Here is a 16,285-nt window from a genome sequence, read left to right as displayed (position 1 = left end):
ATTATTTGAATAATACACATTGGGGAAGACATAATTAACTTCATAGTCACAAATCCCTTATTCATGATACCATCGCAGTTTACTAAGAACAGGACCTGGAGGCAGTGACGTAACCACGGGCAACGCTGATCCTCCCTACCAGTTTCTCCTGTGCCCAGAAAACTATCTTCTTGCCTTCATATGCATATGTAACAGTATGGGATACAGTATACAAAGCTTTGGGAACATATTACAGTCATTTACATAACATGAGGGAATATTTCCCTCCAGTAGCACACATACTCAGCCTAATGGAATAACCTATTTGGATTATTCAGTATAACATCCTATTATTGTCCGACATACCGCCCTGTGATGTCCCCTGTATACAGCAGTCTGGGGAACACAGCTCAGATATGAATACAGTCAGTGATAATATCCGGTTATCGCCGGCATTTTGCAATTCTCTTTGCTGAAGCGCAGAAAGAGGCGGGAGAACAACATATGACGGAAAGGGGCGTGGCCTGGTTCCGTCACACACTCTCCATTTTATCACTGTTGAAGCTTAGAGAATCTAGCCCAAAGAGAGGTAAAATGGACATAGACAAAGCACCAGCCCCATCAGCTTCTGACCATGGGCTTGATTTCGACTTGATTGTAAAAGCCAAATTTTTCTCAAATGGGCAAAACCATGTGCACTGCAAGTGGGGCAGATGCAACACGTGCAGCTAGATTTGGGTGGGGTGTGTTCAAACTAAAATCTAAATTGCAGTTTAAGAATAAAGCAGCCAGTATTTACCCTGCACAGAAACTAAAGATCTTGCCAATATCTATCTCTGTACATGTTATTAGTCCCACCTGCAGTGCAACATGGTTTGGTCAATTTAAGAAAGATTTTGCTTTTAGATCCATACTGAATCAGCCCCTAACTGACAGGCTGTGTTTGAAAAACAACAGCTGGCTGGTTGGTACTTTAGCACTTCCCAAGGCTCACATAGAATCACACAGATACTTTATTGCTCACGCTGTAGGCCACTGGAGGGCAGCACTCAGGTGCAGGGCTGCGGCGGCCGCACCCAACAAACCCCCCACCCCCCATGGAGCCAGTTGAGCAGTGCCCGCACCACCCCCCGTGGAGCCAGTGGAGCCAGTTGAGCAGCGCCTGCACACACCCCCATGGACCACGCGCACCGGACAAAGTCAGTGGCGGTGGATGTCTTACTGATATTTTCCAGCTAGCATATTGTTTGTTTCTGGTGAACCACTGAAAAGATCTCAACATTTTGTTAGTCTATTTCAATATGAAAAGTATTGGGGGATACATTTAGGCAGCTCTATACGCACAATTAAAGGTTCAGTACTTTTCATTGCTCCAAACTACTAATCCTTAGGGATGGCCATCGACCATCGAAGATTTGTAATAATCGATGGTTTGTGACCAATGTAGAATAGTTTTTCCATCAATGGAGGAGAACCAGATGGTTTCCCTTCATCAAAGGCTCACCATAACCAAATAGTTTTTTTTGGTTTTCTGCCCCCAAGGTGCCAGTACATGGAGCATAGCTCCACCCCTGACACCCATGTAGCCACGCCTCCAGATTCTGATTGACCCATGTGCCAGTCAGTCATTGAAAATTGATGGCCATCGATAGAACCGTAGATCGCAAAACACCATTCCTACTAATCCTGCCAAGTCCATGTTAGGGTATGCCTGGCTTTTGGCTTTTGGCCCCGCCCCTCCCTTCCCAGGTCCCAAGCTGGAGCTGTAACTCTCCTGCTCCTGGATATCAGGACATCTGCAGCTGCTCAGAGCTGGCTTATAAATATAGATCCTTGAGTTCCTGTAGGGACTAGCCAAAACCTAGGTGAGGGGACCACATGTTAAAACACCTCTTTGATCTGACCAGCATCCCATACAAAACTCTAGTTGAAAACTTTAAAGTCCCATAAAGCAATGTCACATATAAAAAAAATACTTAATTGAATATAATACGGCAGATGTAAACTCAGTCCCCACGGCAGTGGCTCGGATGCAGAGTGATGGGAATACTCCCGCCAGTGTGTCAGAGAGGGAATGGATTACCAGAAGACTATGCTTAAAAAAAGATGCACCGAAAGTCCAGTACCTACAAAACCTACTGTATTATATATTTTATTTACACTGGCCAATACAAGAAAGCAGCAGCACTTATTCAATAAATAGTATTTATATGTTTTCTAAAAATTAATGATGATCAAATTATCAGAATAAAAATAAACATTACTTAAACACAGATATTAAAACCATCTAAAAGGCTTCGTAGTGGACAACTTTTGGTTTGCCAAGTCCCAGCATGCGGGGGAAGCCTGCTGAGACTTGTAGTTCGACTGTAAAAAGCTATGGGCCCCAGGCTTCAGTCCTGGATGGGTGAAGCCTGGGAGGGGGGACCCCTTTATTGAGGGGGTCCCCACTCCCCCAGGTACCCTGTCCAGGTCTGACCAGCCACGATACGCATGGTACGGCCGGAGGACCTTATGTAAAAAGTGTCCCCCGGCTTTGACATGACACCGCGAGCTGTTGGAGCCCCGGATTTTTGGAACCAGGACCGGTCCAAGAGTATGGGGCTGGTTTCTGAAATATGGGGGACCCCTACGCTTTTTGTCCCCCGTATTTTTGGAACCAGGTCCGCCCCACGAGCCTGGGGCTGGTTATGCTCAGGAGGGGGACCTCATGCCATTTATTTATTTTTTTTACTAAATACCACACACTTTCATGTCTAATTGCACAATTTTAAAACTTGCGAAAAAATAGCATTCGATTAAATCTCTCCCAATTTATTTAATTAGCACTTTCTAGAAGATAATAGATAGTTAGCCCATAGCAACATCCCATCTGAAATAGAACTCCCATTTTAGTACATTTCCCCCATTAAAGTCTAAAAGACTGTTTTCTAGTTGTGAATGCGCTGTACCACATTATTATTTTCCTCTGAATCATAGGTAAAGAGGTTAGTGACCATCTTTGTGGCATTCAGCTAAATCTAGTAGTTTGAGCAGAACTGACATATCTTGGCTTTCTATTTATCTGGCACAGGGCCAGATGCACTTAGCTTCAAAAAGTGATAAAAAGGAGAGTGATAGACAACCAGCCAATCAGCTCCTACCTGACATTTTTCAAACACAGTCTGTGTCATGGCAGGTAGGAGCTGATTGGCTGGCAGTTTATCACTCTCCATTTTATCACTTTTGAAGCTTAGTGCATCTGGCCCACAGTTTATGAAGCTGGTTGCTATGGGCAACTTCAACACTTTTGAACCCTGCCCAAACGAGTGAACAATTTAAGCGTAAATAAGCAGAATAGCAAATTGTAGCTATTGGCGTACACAGGCAGGGGAGCCTACAGGTCGTCCGCGACCCTGCAAAACTGAGAGGGTGTGGCCACTGGGAAAAAAATAAACAAGCATTGTGTGTGGAGCTGGGGAGAGAGGCTGTGCTGCTGTGGATGCCTATCAGCTCTCCCCCCACTGCCCGGCTCCTGACAATGGTAGTGGGTGATGCTGGACCCCTCCAAAAAATACCCGCTCTCCCCCCACTCAATGCCACTGTACACAGAGACTACACTAATTATTGCTTTCATGCAGTTGGTGAACACAGGCACTTGTTCTCCCATCTGACTCTGTGCAGTAGCGTTTGATAACCAAAGGTAGAGCACCAGCTTGTGGCAGTTGGTAAATACAGCTACTGGACTGGACTTTTCCTGGCCCCAACCATTTGGAGCTTACAGCATTTTTACTGTCTGGCTGCAGTTATCTGCAGACTGGATCCTGCGAATGTGAAGGTAGCTAGTCCTATTTAAAACATCTGAAAGCAATAGGTTTTCTTCTGGTAGGTGGCCGTGGTCCAAGAGTGTATAAGCCCCATTAAAATGCAACAATAATTTAGAATACAACAGAACAAAAGAAATCTTTGCGGAACTGTACAGCAAGAATTGTGAGTAGTTCTAGCTGTGATCTTATTGTTACACACAGCCCGGAGGAATATCTTACACTTAATGCTAAAGTGCTCTTTTCCTGCTTTGACTGTAAGGTTTTAAATGTTTGTCATAATAGTAGCAGATGGCACGAGGCAGATGAATGCACCTATTTTCTATTCCTCCCTTAGCGAACAGATGTCTTAATTACAAGCTACATGGAAATGTGTAACCAAGTGTGGTAAAAAGCAAAGGTATGTATCAATTTGAAAAAAATGACCTTTAGCCATGTGGGAATTTTAGTAACGAAAATATTCATGTGCCTTCGAATTTCTCTGGGTTAAAAGCGCTTATGTTTACTTACTGGAGTAAGTTCATCCCAGTTGCCTGGAGGCAAGATGTATGCTGGTGCCCCCCCCCCCCCCCCCACACACACACACACACACACACACACACATATGCGCACACACAACCTTATATAAGATATGTATATGTCTGTTATGAATTATACATCTATATAGAGAGAGAAAACTTATTTCAGAACTCTGCCATGGCAGCAATATTGTTGGCTTTCAATTAATGGATTTAAACTTGCAGGGCAGGAGAGGTGCCCCCTTGGAGGCAGGTGCCCGGCAGCAGATGAGTCCATTGTCTCCTAGACAGGGGGCTTTTTTAAATAAGTTTTGTTATTTAAGGGGAAAAAAGACTACGAATAGGAAGAGTGGCAATTACTTTATAAATAAACAAAATGTTAATTAAAAAAGAGGTATTTATGTATTAGCAGGGCACCCATTACGTAGTTTGCATAGTGGTGTATTGAGAATACCAATACACCACTATGCTGGCTACGTAAACTACATAACTTACGCAAATTACGTAACTTACGTAAACTACGTAATTTACGTAACTTGAGCTGTGCTAATACATAATGGATCATATCCCCACTATCCACGTCATACCTCCATTATTCACGTGGGTGTGGAGTTAATTTTATAAAGTGAGGTGAGCGCATCAAGCCATTGAGCCCGAAGCTTGGCAAGCACAGTGAGCCCCGCGAGGCTCACCACACTTCGGGCTCGGTGACTCGCTGCGCTCGCCACACTTTATAAAATTAACTCCACACCCACGTGGATAATGGTGGTATGACGTGGATAGTGGGGATATGATTGAGTTAGTGGGTGTTGTGTGTGTGTGTGGTGTGTGTGTGTGCCTGTGTAGTGCATTATACTTACCTCAATGATGTCCCCGGCGCCAGTGTTACCCTCCTCTGGCACTCGGCTCCTCGTCCGCCATGACAGTCCCCGCAATGTATGCAATTAGCATAGTGCCACTGGGGGAACAGGGAAACCATGTAATGCTCCCCCAGAGGCATTACACTGAATTACATACATTGCTGCCAGGACGCGTATGCATCTCCTCCGGCCGCCCGCCGGGATCTCCACAATCCTCCCGGCCGGCGAGGAAGCTCCGCCACCAGTAAGTTACATATTAGTCGGGCACACGGCAATGGCTACGCTGACAACGTAGCCTAAGCTACGTTGTCAGCGTAGCGAAGCCGGGTGCCCGGCTAAAACATAAGTACCAAAAAAGAATATATTTATTAAAAGAATTTCTTACAAACTGAATAATAAATAATATATGTTCAAAGAAAATTATAAAACAGTAATTCCTCAACAACACATATAATAATAGTCCTTTTTTAATTGAGGACTATGGTTTGTAGAATGTCCTGTTATAAAAAGAAGCGAATAGTCCTTGTCATAGGGAGAATGTTCACATAACCACCTAATGGTTACTTATGGAGCTGGTATCCTGATCCACTGGGCGTCCACAGTGTGGCAGGAGAGTATTCTGCTAATAGTAAAATGTTGTTAAATTTTTATAAGTTTGGCCTTGGCAAACAACTATATTATAGCTGAAAATTAAATAAAATTTAAAAAAAGGATCAGGTGATAGTAGTAGTGAGAATGTATCATTGCGTATAGTACAGTATAAAGTAGGTAGGCTCTAGTAAAGAGGTGAATTTCATACCTTCCAACCAGGCAGAAACCGGTTGTGCTGTGTATATATACATTTATATATTTTTATCCCGCATGCTGGGGATCAGATGACGTCAGCAGCCATCCTCACACACAGTGCTGTAGCAGCCCTCCTGAGGCCATTTTGAGTGCTGTAAGACCTGAGGTTGGTGGCAGTCATCTTTGTTTTGGGTACAATGCTGCCGCGGGGATGGCGGTCGTGTGGTCCGGGGCCCAGCCAGGGGGTGAGCGGCCACTGCCTAGCTGTAATAGGCCGGCCCACCGGAAAAAAAACGGTTTCCCACCGGGTCAATTCGTCTCTGTATCAGTGTACAGCTGCACTCGCCATGCTTCAGGCATGGTGACTCGCTGGGCTCCACACACTATTATGTTCTCCCTCCATGCCCTAGTGGATGATAGGGTATGAAACACTGCCTGTTTTGGGGGGGGGGCATGAAAAACCCATGTCGACCTTTTCACTGTCAAACTTCCCATTGTCGACCTAATGCTTGTGTCAAAGGGGGTTATTCTAGTTCATTTTTTCTGACAAAATCCTTCTTAGATGGACAAAACCATGTGCACTGCGGGTGGGGCAGATGTAACATGTGCAGAGAGAATTAGATATGGGTGGGGTTTTTCTTCAAAGTGAGATCTATATTGCAGTGTAAAATCATGCAGTCAGTATTTTCCCTGCACAGAAACAAAAAACTCACCTAAATCTAATTCTCTCTGCACATGTTACATCTGCCCCCCTGCAGTGCACATGGTTTTGTCCATCTAAGAAGGATTTTGTCAGAAAGAATGAACTAGAATAAACCCCAAAATTACAACCCTGTTAACTTTAGCCATGTTGACCTATCACATGTGTCAACCTAAGCCCTGTCAACCTTTATGTATGTCGACCTTCATAGTGTCGACCTAGCGACACTATGACACTATCCCATCTGAGCCACGTATATTTGCCGTGAAGCTCTGTACACTGGTATGTTACATCCACATAAAACATCTTTTTATATGTATATCTACAACTTGCATTCATATGCATTAAATGTTTAGTAAACATTGTTCACTATTATAATAAAATATAGGATCCCCCTAGGAAGTGACTGCGTCTCCCTTACAGCCGGGTTTGCTGAATGGAATGGAAAGCTGAGTGTTACCTTGATGTTAGTAATAAACTGGTAACTGCAGAGCAATTTGTTCATACTGGAGAACGATTCTTAACAAACACATAAACAGCTTCTGCACCTGATACTGAAGTTTCAATAAGAACAAAACACAATTAAAGAAACACAACAGCTGCGTAACATTACCCGGCAAATCACTTTGGTTTTATTCCATAGTATATAAAATATTGTTTCTTATTAACATTTTGAAAGCTGAACTTGGAGAAGGAAGAAAACCAATGTTTCCCCTCATGCCTATAACCCCATCTGGAGCAATGCAGAAACCTATGTCCCCGTCATGCCTATAACCCCATCTGGAGCAATGCAGAAACCTATGTCCCCGTCATGCGTATAACCCCATCTGGAGCAATGCAGAAACCAATGTTCCCCTCATGCCTATAACCCCATCTGGAGCAATGCAGAAAACCAATGTTCCCCTTCATGCCTATAACCCATCTGGAGCAATGCAGAAACCAATGTTCCCCTCATGCCTATAACCCCATCTGGAGCAATGCAGAAACCAATGTCCCCCTCATGCCTATAACCCCATCTGGAGCAATGCAGAAAACCAATGTCCCCCTCATGCCTATAATCCCATCTAGAGCAATCCAGAAAACCAATGTTCCCGTCATGCCTATAACCCCATCTGGAGCAATGCAGAAAACCAATGTTCCCCCTCATGCCTATAACCCCATCTGGAGCAATACAGAAACCAATGTCCCCCTCATGCCTATAACCCCATCTGGAGCAATGCAGAAAACCAATGTCCCCCTCATGCCTATAATCCCATCTGGAGCAATGCAGAAACCAATGTTCCCCTCATGCCTATAACCCCATCTGGAGCAATGCAGAAAACCAATGCCCCCCCCCCCCCCCTCATGCCTATAACCCCATCTGACGCAATGCAGAAACCAATGTTCCCCTCGTGCCTATAACCCAATCTAGAGCAATGCAGAAACCAATGTTCCCCTCATGCCTATAACCCCATCTGGAGCAATACAGAAACCAATGTCCCCCTCATGCCTATAACCCCATCTGGAGCAATGCAGAAACCAATGTTCCCCTCATGCCTATAACCCAATCTAGAGCAATGCAGAAAACCAATGTCCCCCTCATGCCTATAACCCCATCTGGAGCAATGCAGAAACCAATTTTCTCCTCATGCCTATAACCCCATCTAGAGCAATGCAGAAAACCATTGTTCCCCTCATGCCTATAACCCCATTTAGAGCAATGCAGAAACCAATGTTTCCCTCATGCCTATAACCCCATCTGGAGCAATGCAGAAACCAATGTTCCCCTCATGCCTATCACCCCATCTGGAGCAATGCAGAAACCAATGTTCCCCTCATGCCTATCACCCCATCCCATTCCCGAATTTCCCTTTTATTACAGAATTTCCATTTCTTCCACTGAATTGATTATAGGGATATGTTTTTTTTTTCTGTTAAATATAAAATTAAATCCAATTCTGAAAGTTAATTGCAATAATACATTAAGTAAAAGGTATTTTTATTGAAAGTGAAGGTTTTTGTTTTGGAGGGTCTGTATATTATCCAAAGTATAGTTGTGCATTGGTTCCTGGATATAGCAGCTATACTAAAATATGCTTATGCCTCAACAGGGGTCTTGTGTAATTAATTGCCTCCTGCCACGGCATTGGGTCAACAACCCATGGGAGCTTGCATCAAAATGAGCGTTTGTATATCACATAAAGCAAACTATTAAAAATGGTTCGTTTATCATGTGCACATAATAATAGTTCATTTTAAAGAGGACTCAATACAAAGAAACACAACTAGTCTGTACTTAAAGTGGAAGCACCTTTGGTCCCTAACGGTCATTATGGTACAGCACGGAACTTCTTTCCATGCTTACAGCTGGACCCGTTAAAACAGATGCAGTCAATGTTGCAACCAGGAGTACTTAACCCTTTCAAGTCCAATGTCTAGTCAGGCTCAACAGCCCTAGCGCTAGTAGCAGATCCAATGGTGAGCCACTTTACAATAAGATCAACATCGTTCATCATTCAATGTAGACCATTTTTTAACAACAAAAAAATGATAATTAATTTAAACATTTAAACCATACTGTTTGAATTGCAAAAAAAAAAAAATGTGTGTGCAATGTTACGCCATTGTGAACACAGCTGAGCAGTTATCCATCGATGCTGCATGGAATCAGAAACAAAAACATAGTGCTATGGATTGTTGGCGTGAGGAGGGTCCCAAACCTGTATATAGCCTAGGGCCCCATAAAGTCTAAATCCGCCGCTGTCCGCTACCACTGCATTCCCCCAGTGGGCCATCCATGCCTCAATCTGACACTGTTTGGCTAAGAAGGACAAATGACCTTTAGTAATGACAGTGGATTCTCAGTCTCTGCAAATCCAACATTTAGTACATTTATCCCTAGGATTTATAAATTCAGATTTTCTTGCCTCTATATATATCATGCCACAGAAATGTAATACAATTTGCTCAACGAACATAAAATAGATTCTGATATTCCAGACAACAACGTGCCTCAGAGCCGATGTGAAGTTATTTTTAGGCTTCGGTGAATTCAGCCCCACACACACCTTTAATCAAACATTAAATGACTATAGAGCACATCCATCAAGCTGTGTGTTTTTATATCACCGCATGACAACTAATACATCAAATCAACAAAAGAAACGTGTTTAGACAAATTTCCACGGCTTAACTACTTCCTCTCCACAGCCCAACCGCTACCTTGCCATGAGGGCTCTCTTTTTTTTTACTTTATTTAAATAGTTTTTCACAGAACAATTGTGAGCAGGGGATTAAGTAAAAACTGGACCCGGACAAGACCCAGGACCGCCGGACATCAAAATCTGCAGTCCGGAGCTTGTAGTGTAGAGTCCAGGGGTTGTTGTCCACCGGCGGTGTCTTGTCTTGGGGGATCCCTGTGATAGCTTTCACCAGGGACATGGGGAAGGGAAGATTACAGCCTCCTTATGTGGTCTGGACCGTTCCGGTTTTGCTACACGCCCGGACCATACAGGGAGGCTTTATTCTCCCCTCCTCCTCTCCCTGGTGACAGCTGTTACAGGAAGTCGTCGTCGTCATTGTTGTCTCCTCCCCGGAGAGGACAGCCCCGGACATGGCACCACCCGAACTGGACATTACAGGCTCCGGAATGCCGAGTTTGGTTTCCTATCCGGCAGTCCGGGGTCTTGTCCTGGTCCGATTTTTACCCATACCCTTGTGACCAGTCTTTGAATGACTGTGATCTCTGCTTTGCAGCTTTAGGTCTGACTGGTGGCTACAATGTAATCCTCTTTGCCCTGTTATGTTTACATTACTGCTTATGTTACACACACACGTCAAAGATAATTTACTGCTTTACATACTGTTTGTAGTTTTTATTTCTAAATGAAAAGCTTGTTACAGGTTTACATACCGATGTATATTACCTTGATTTTCTCCACCATGTGATACGATAACCGCTGTTTCAAATAAACAATTTCAAATCCTGGCTAAACACATTACAGATTGCAGAGAACACATTGGAAATAAATTGCAAGTTGTGCTTTACAGGGCTCTGAGCAGCAAAAGACAATGAGATTTCCTCGTATTCCACCAGTGTCCAATACTGTCATCCCCAACCAATTTAAAAACTCCATGTCCCTTTTGCCCTTTAGGAAGTTACATTTCCTCATGGCGTTCCAGTGCTATTTAAAGGAGACATTGGGCCTGATTCAGACTCAATTACTCTGCTGCAAATTCACAGCCTGAGCAATTGGGAAGTACGGATGGTTTAATGTTAGCATTACTGCCTCACAGCACTGAGGTCATGGGTTCGATTCCCACCATGGTTCTAACTGTGCGGAGTTTGTATATTCTCCCCGTGCTTGCGTGGGTTTCCTCTCGGTACTCCGGTTTCCTCCCAAAATATACTGGAAGGTTAACTGGCTCCTAACAAATTAACCCTAGAATGTCTGTTTGTGCATGTACAGTACATGGGGTAGGGAATATAGATTGTAAGCTCCACTGGGGCATGGACTGATGTGAATGTACAAATATTCTCTGTACAGTGCTGCGGAATATGTATGCGCTATATAAATATCTGGTAATAAATAAATAAATTGTCAAACAACCGTACATGCGCATGGAACACCCCCCTCTTATGCAGCACCTCAGGGGCATTACTAATTTGATTGAGCAGCTTTCAGTTTGTTTCAAGACATAGGAAAAACTAGAACACACACAGATCCAATAATTGCCTTAATTTGTTATAGATGCCTGAGGCAGAGACAGGATGTGGTCAAAATCCCGACAATGGAATCCTGATGGTACAGAGCGGTTGGGGTTAGGCACTAGGGGGAAGGTTAGGGTTAGGCTGTGGAAGTGGGGAGGGTTAGGGTTAGGCTGTGGAAGTGGGGAGGGTTAGGGTTAGGCTGTGGAAGTGGGGAGGGTTAGGCTGGCTAATTGGCTATGTCACTTTGTTTTAAATAACATTATTTAGCCTGGCCATTGGATATGGGTGATTGGAGGAGCAACCAATCAGAGCCTACTTCTTATTTATTTAGCACCTTCTAGAAGATAATAGATATAATCTGATTGGTTGCTATGGGCAACATCCTTTCTTCAATAGAACTCCCATCTTAGTAAATGTACCCCTTAGAGAATGGAAGCTATGAGTCCTAGCTAAAGCCACATTTCAGTGCAAATCTTCCCAGTATTTATTTACTACATGCAAAAGCAGCCAGTATGTTTCCTGCATGCCACAACCAGTGGTGTAACTATAATATATGCACCCGCCCCCCACCCCCCCGGCAGAATATTTCAGCAGTGCCCCTACCACCCAGTAAAGTTAACACCCTCACCCCCCCGTGCCTTACCCAGGAGGCGGCTCAGCACTTCCGTAGCAAGGACCCACAGTGGATTCATTTCTGTTGTGGTCAGTGGTGTAACAATAGCCCCTCAGTTTCAGGGAACTGTCTGCTGTATGGGGTGGACATTTTATGATGGTCCGTTTTTATAGCAGCAGGGGCCAGGAGGGGAGAAGCTGGGACCGCAGCGCAGACAAGTAAGTCTGCGGTTCCCGGCCGCACAGACGCAGCAGCGGCTTTACAATAGCCCCGCAAGCCCCCGGCGCCTGTACTTACACAGTGCCTCCCCGCTACCACGAGGTCTGCGGGGCAATTCTTACACCACTTACCACAACAGAAATTAATCCATTGCACCCTTTTGATCCAGAAGCCGGGTGTTTGTATCTGTCCCTCTTCTGACTGTAAGCTCTTCTGATCAGGGCCCTATTGCGTTCATTGCTTTTCCAGTGCTCACTTATACCAACATCTACTCCCTACTGCTTACGACAGCGCCATACGCTTGGGTTCAACTTCAGCGCCATCCTACTTCTTATTTGAATATTATAACTGCTGGTGCAGCAATATTTATAAACCTTGCCCATGTCCTGCAATGTTCAGTACTGTACTGGGGCCTACACACGGGAAGATTTTCCTAAGGGATCTGAGCGATGCTAGATAACTCAGATCGCTCAGCACACAGGGCTGCACAGCGCTGTGTGCTGAGCAATCTGTCAGGGCCAGTGTTCTCCGGTAAGAACACTGGCCCTGCCCAGCAATCTACAGTAACTAGATTTTGAATCACTCTTTCTTGTTTTTGTCCATATTGTTATTGTTTATGCACTATATAAGGTGCTGTGGACACCTTATGGCACCATATAAATTAATAATAATAATAGTAGTAGTATCAATAGTATTTGCTCCTAACTGTGAATCATGCCCTGTATAACACTGTGTAATGTGTTCTACCTTTTGGGCCAAATTCTGCACTGATCAGTCACCAGCGTGTTTACACATATGCAGCACCGCTTTACGAAGGCCTTCGGCAGCTATCACAGTCGGCGAGGCATTCATAGGGGAGACAGGAGGGCGTGCAGGGGGCCGGATCAGCGGATCTGGGCGTCCCCATATAAACACCGGGCGTTCCCATGGGGACTCAGGTGGGCGGACACCGAAGGAAATACTGTAAAAGTCAATTTAGACTGACTTATTTCTGAATGCAGGAGAATTCCATTGATGACTTATCCTGCTGGGACCTCACATGGTACAGAGGGTATTCGGCAGCAGGGGAGGGGGGGTTCAGCTCTTTGTAAGCAGCGAACTTTGCTGCTTACCGCGCAAAGCAGAATTAGACCCTTTGTTTGTTAATCATTCCTGTTATGAAGGTTTACATCTTCTGGTCACAGTAAAATGTGCCCGATATTTTTCGGGCATATTTATTGCTTGAACAAAGAAGCAATTTCTGCAAGATATTTTACACCTCTCTGCAACACACTGGCCGCTGCAAAACACAATTGGTTTTCACAGTTGTTAATTAGCACCATTAGTTATCTAGGTATATTGGAATTGTTTTCATTTTTCAGCAGATCTCTCTTGAGATACAGTATGTTGACTTGAATAAATAGAAGGTCATTTCAATGAGAAAAACTTCTGCAGTACAGTGCAGACTCTTCTTTTGTGATGTTGTTTTGTGCTCCTTGTATCCCACAAAAGGTTTGCGACAAGAATTTCATTTATAAGCCCACTGGCAGATTCTGGGGTGGGGCACCAAAGCCCCGTCTAGGGTTGCCACCTCAATCATTATGGATTCCTGGAGATTTTGACCTCCTTATCTTAAAGCGTGTGCGCTCCCGGAATAGTGGGCGTGGTCTTGTAAATGGGCGTAACCTATTGAGCAAAATGGGCGTGGCCCCTGTAATACCTAAAATCTAAAAGAAGATTTTGTCCATTGCATTTACGTACATATATATATATATATATATATATATATATATATATAATGCAAAGGTGGTGGGGTCCGGCACTCACGGTTAAAGATGATTATTGCTGCGGTGCCTTCCTCTGGAAACAACTGGTGTTCCTATGTAGGTGTATGGAAGCAGGTGTTGTCCTTGAAAACGGGTTAATCCCCGAAACGCCGTCAGATGAATAAAGGCTTTTTATTTCACCACAACTAAGTCTGACGAGTGCCGCCTGCTTCCATACACCTATATATATATATATATATATAAATATATATATATATATATATATAAATACACACACACACACATATATATATATATATATATATATATATATATATATAAAAATACTGGCTGGCTGTTTACATAATACATATGAATAATACATATACATAATCCATGCTGGCTGTTACCTAAGGCTGGCTGGACAGGCTGGCTGGGCTGGCTGGGCTGGTCTGGCTGGCTGGGATCATGGTGTTCAGGGCAGGAGACCTAGAACCAGGAGGCAGCCGAATGATGCAGGCAGGTTACTCCGGGTTTCAGGCGCAGCATAGCGCTGGGCGGGCGACGGGCCTGCAGACACCTGCGAGATGATGACATCATCATCTCACGAGCGAGTCTCCTCTGGCCAGCTCCGCGGCGGCGTACAGGGATTATGTGAGGGGCTGGACCGGAGGCTTTTTAATACACCCAGATTCCGGGAGAATCCCGGAATCTGGGAAACTGGAAAAGCCTCCGGTAGGGTTTCCACCTAAAACGGGAGAATCCCGGAAATCCGGGAGAAGTGGCAACCCTGCCCCCGCCCCATGTCTTTTTCTTGTTATGGATCCGCCTCCATGCCCAATAAAATTCAGTTTGCTGAGCAAGAGCATTTACATTACAATTAACTTAGTGCCGTATGGATACTTTTCACTTTTCAGTTGCTTTGCAATTAACTGCTTTAAAGAACGGTGCAATTTAAAGCAATTATATAAGAGTAATTGTTCCTGAAAATTTCCTGCATTCTGTATTTAAAGGAGCGCTTGTTTTTAGAATTGCCTAGTATCTCTAGGGATCAGTGAGTTCTCTCCTATCCGATTAGATAAATCTCCTAAACTAATGTGAGGGGAATAGATTAGAACAGGGAGCAATTATAGGGGATCATCTCACTAAACAGCAATTTAAATATGTAAAAGAGACCATTAGAACAATTAACACACATTTACTGTTAAGAAATGAATCAGGTAACCATATGGCCCATATAGCCTAATCCAGGGGTCCTCAAACTATTTTTCTCTGGGACCCCATCACACAATAAAAATAATTATAGGACCCCAGCAAGTTACAGCAGAAGGTCATAACATCACATGTATAGTCAGCAGACAGCACATACATGGCAGCATTGTGCAGGCACAACATGATGGGAGGAGTCTAAAATAACAGGCAATTCAACAGATTTATCAGCCTCCTTCAATCACTGGCTGAGATTAGAAGTCATCAGCCTGATGGTCAGCAACATGGAGTCGCGACCCCATGCTGAGAAGGTCGGGACCCACTTTGGGGTCAGGACCCCCAGTTTGAGAAGCGCTGGCCTAATCCAACACCAAATAAATATTTTCTTGTAGTCTATATTGCTTTAAATAGATCAAGACATAAGGGTTATTTATCAAAGATCAAAGCGATAAAGTTGTGTAAGATAAAGAACCAACCAATCAGCATAGGCCATAGTCAAACGCAGGGGATGGTTTCTGGTTGCACAGAAACCCTCCTATTTGCAAGTGCCTTAAGGCCCTTATTCAGGCTCACTCGCAAAGGCAAAGAAATTCCTCCTCAAATTAACAAAACCGTGTGCACTGCAGGTGGGGCAGATGTAACATAAGCAGAGAGAGTTAGGGTGGGGGTTTTACTTCAAAGTGATATCTATATTGCAGTGTAAAAATAAAGCAGCCAGTATTTTCCGTGCACAGAAACAAAATAACTCAGCCAAATCTAACTCTCTCTCCGCACAAGTTACATCTGCCCCACCTGCAGTGCACATGGTTTTGTCCATTTGAGAAGGAAATTGCCTTTGCGAGTGAACCAGAATTAGGGCCTAAATTATGACAACAATAGCACTGGTATATAATATGATCAATAGAGCTGCCACCACATCATGCAGTGTAAGGGACAGAGCAGAGCTGCTGCACAACATGCCCAGTGGGAGCAGCTTCCTTGGGTACTTATATGTTAGTTGGGCACCCACTAAGCTATTTGCTTAGTTTTCCACGTCCCCTCGCAGGGTGCGCTTCGCTCGCCACGCTTCGGGCTCGGTGGCTCTCTGCGCTCGCCACACTATATAAAATCAACTCCATGCCGACATGGATAGTGGCGGTATGAGCGTATTAACTATAGTGGGC

Source organism: Crinia signifera, chromosome 12 (assembly GCF_055691185.1).
Source record: "Crinia signifera chromosome 12, ASM5569118v1, whole genome shotgun sequence".
Lineage (NCBI taxonomy): Eukaryota > Metazoa > Chordata > Amphibia > Anura > Myobatrachidae > Crinia > Crinia signifera.
This window is presented reverse-complemented; position numbering follows the sequence as displayed.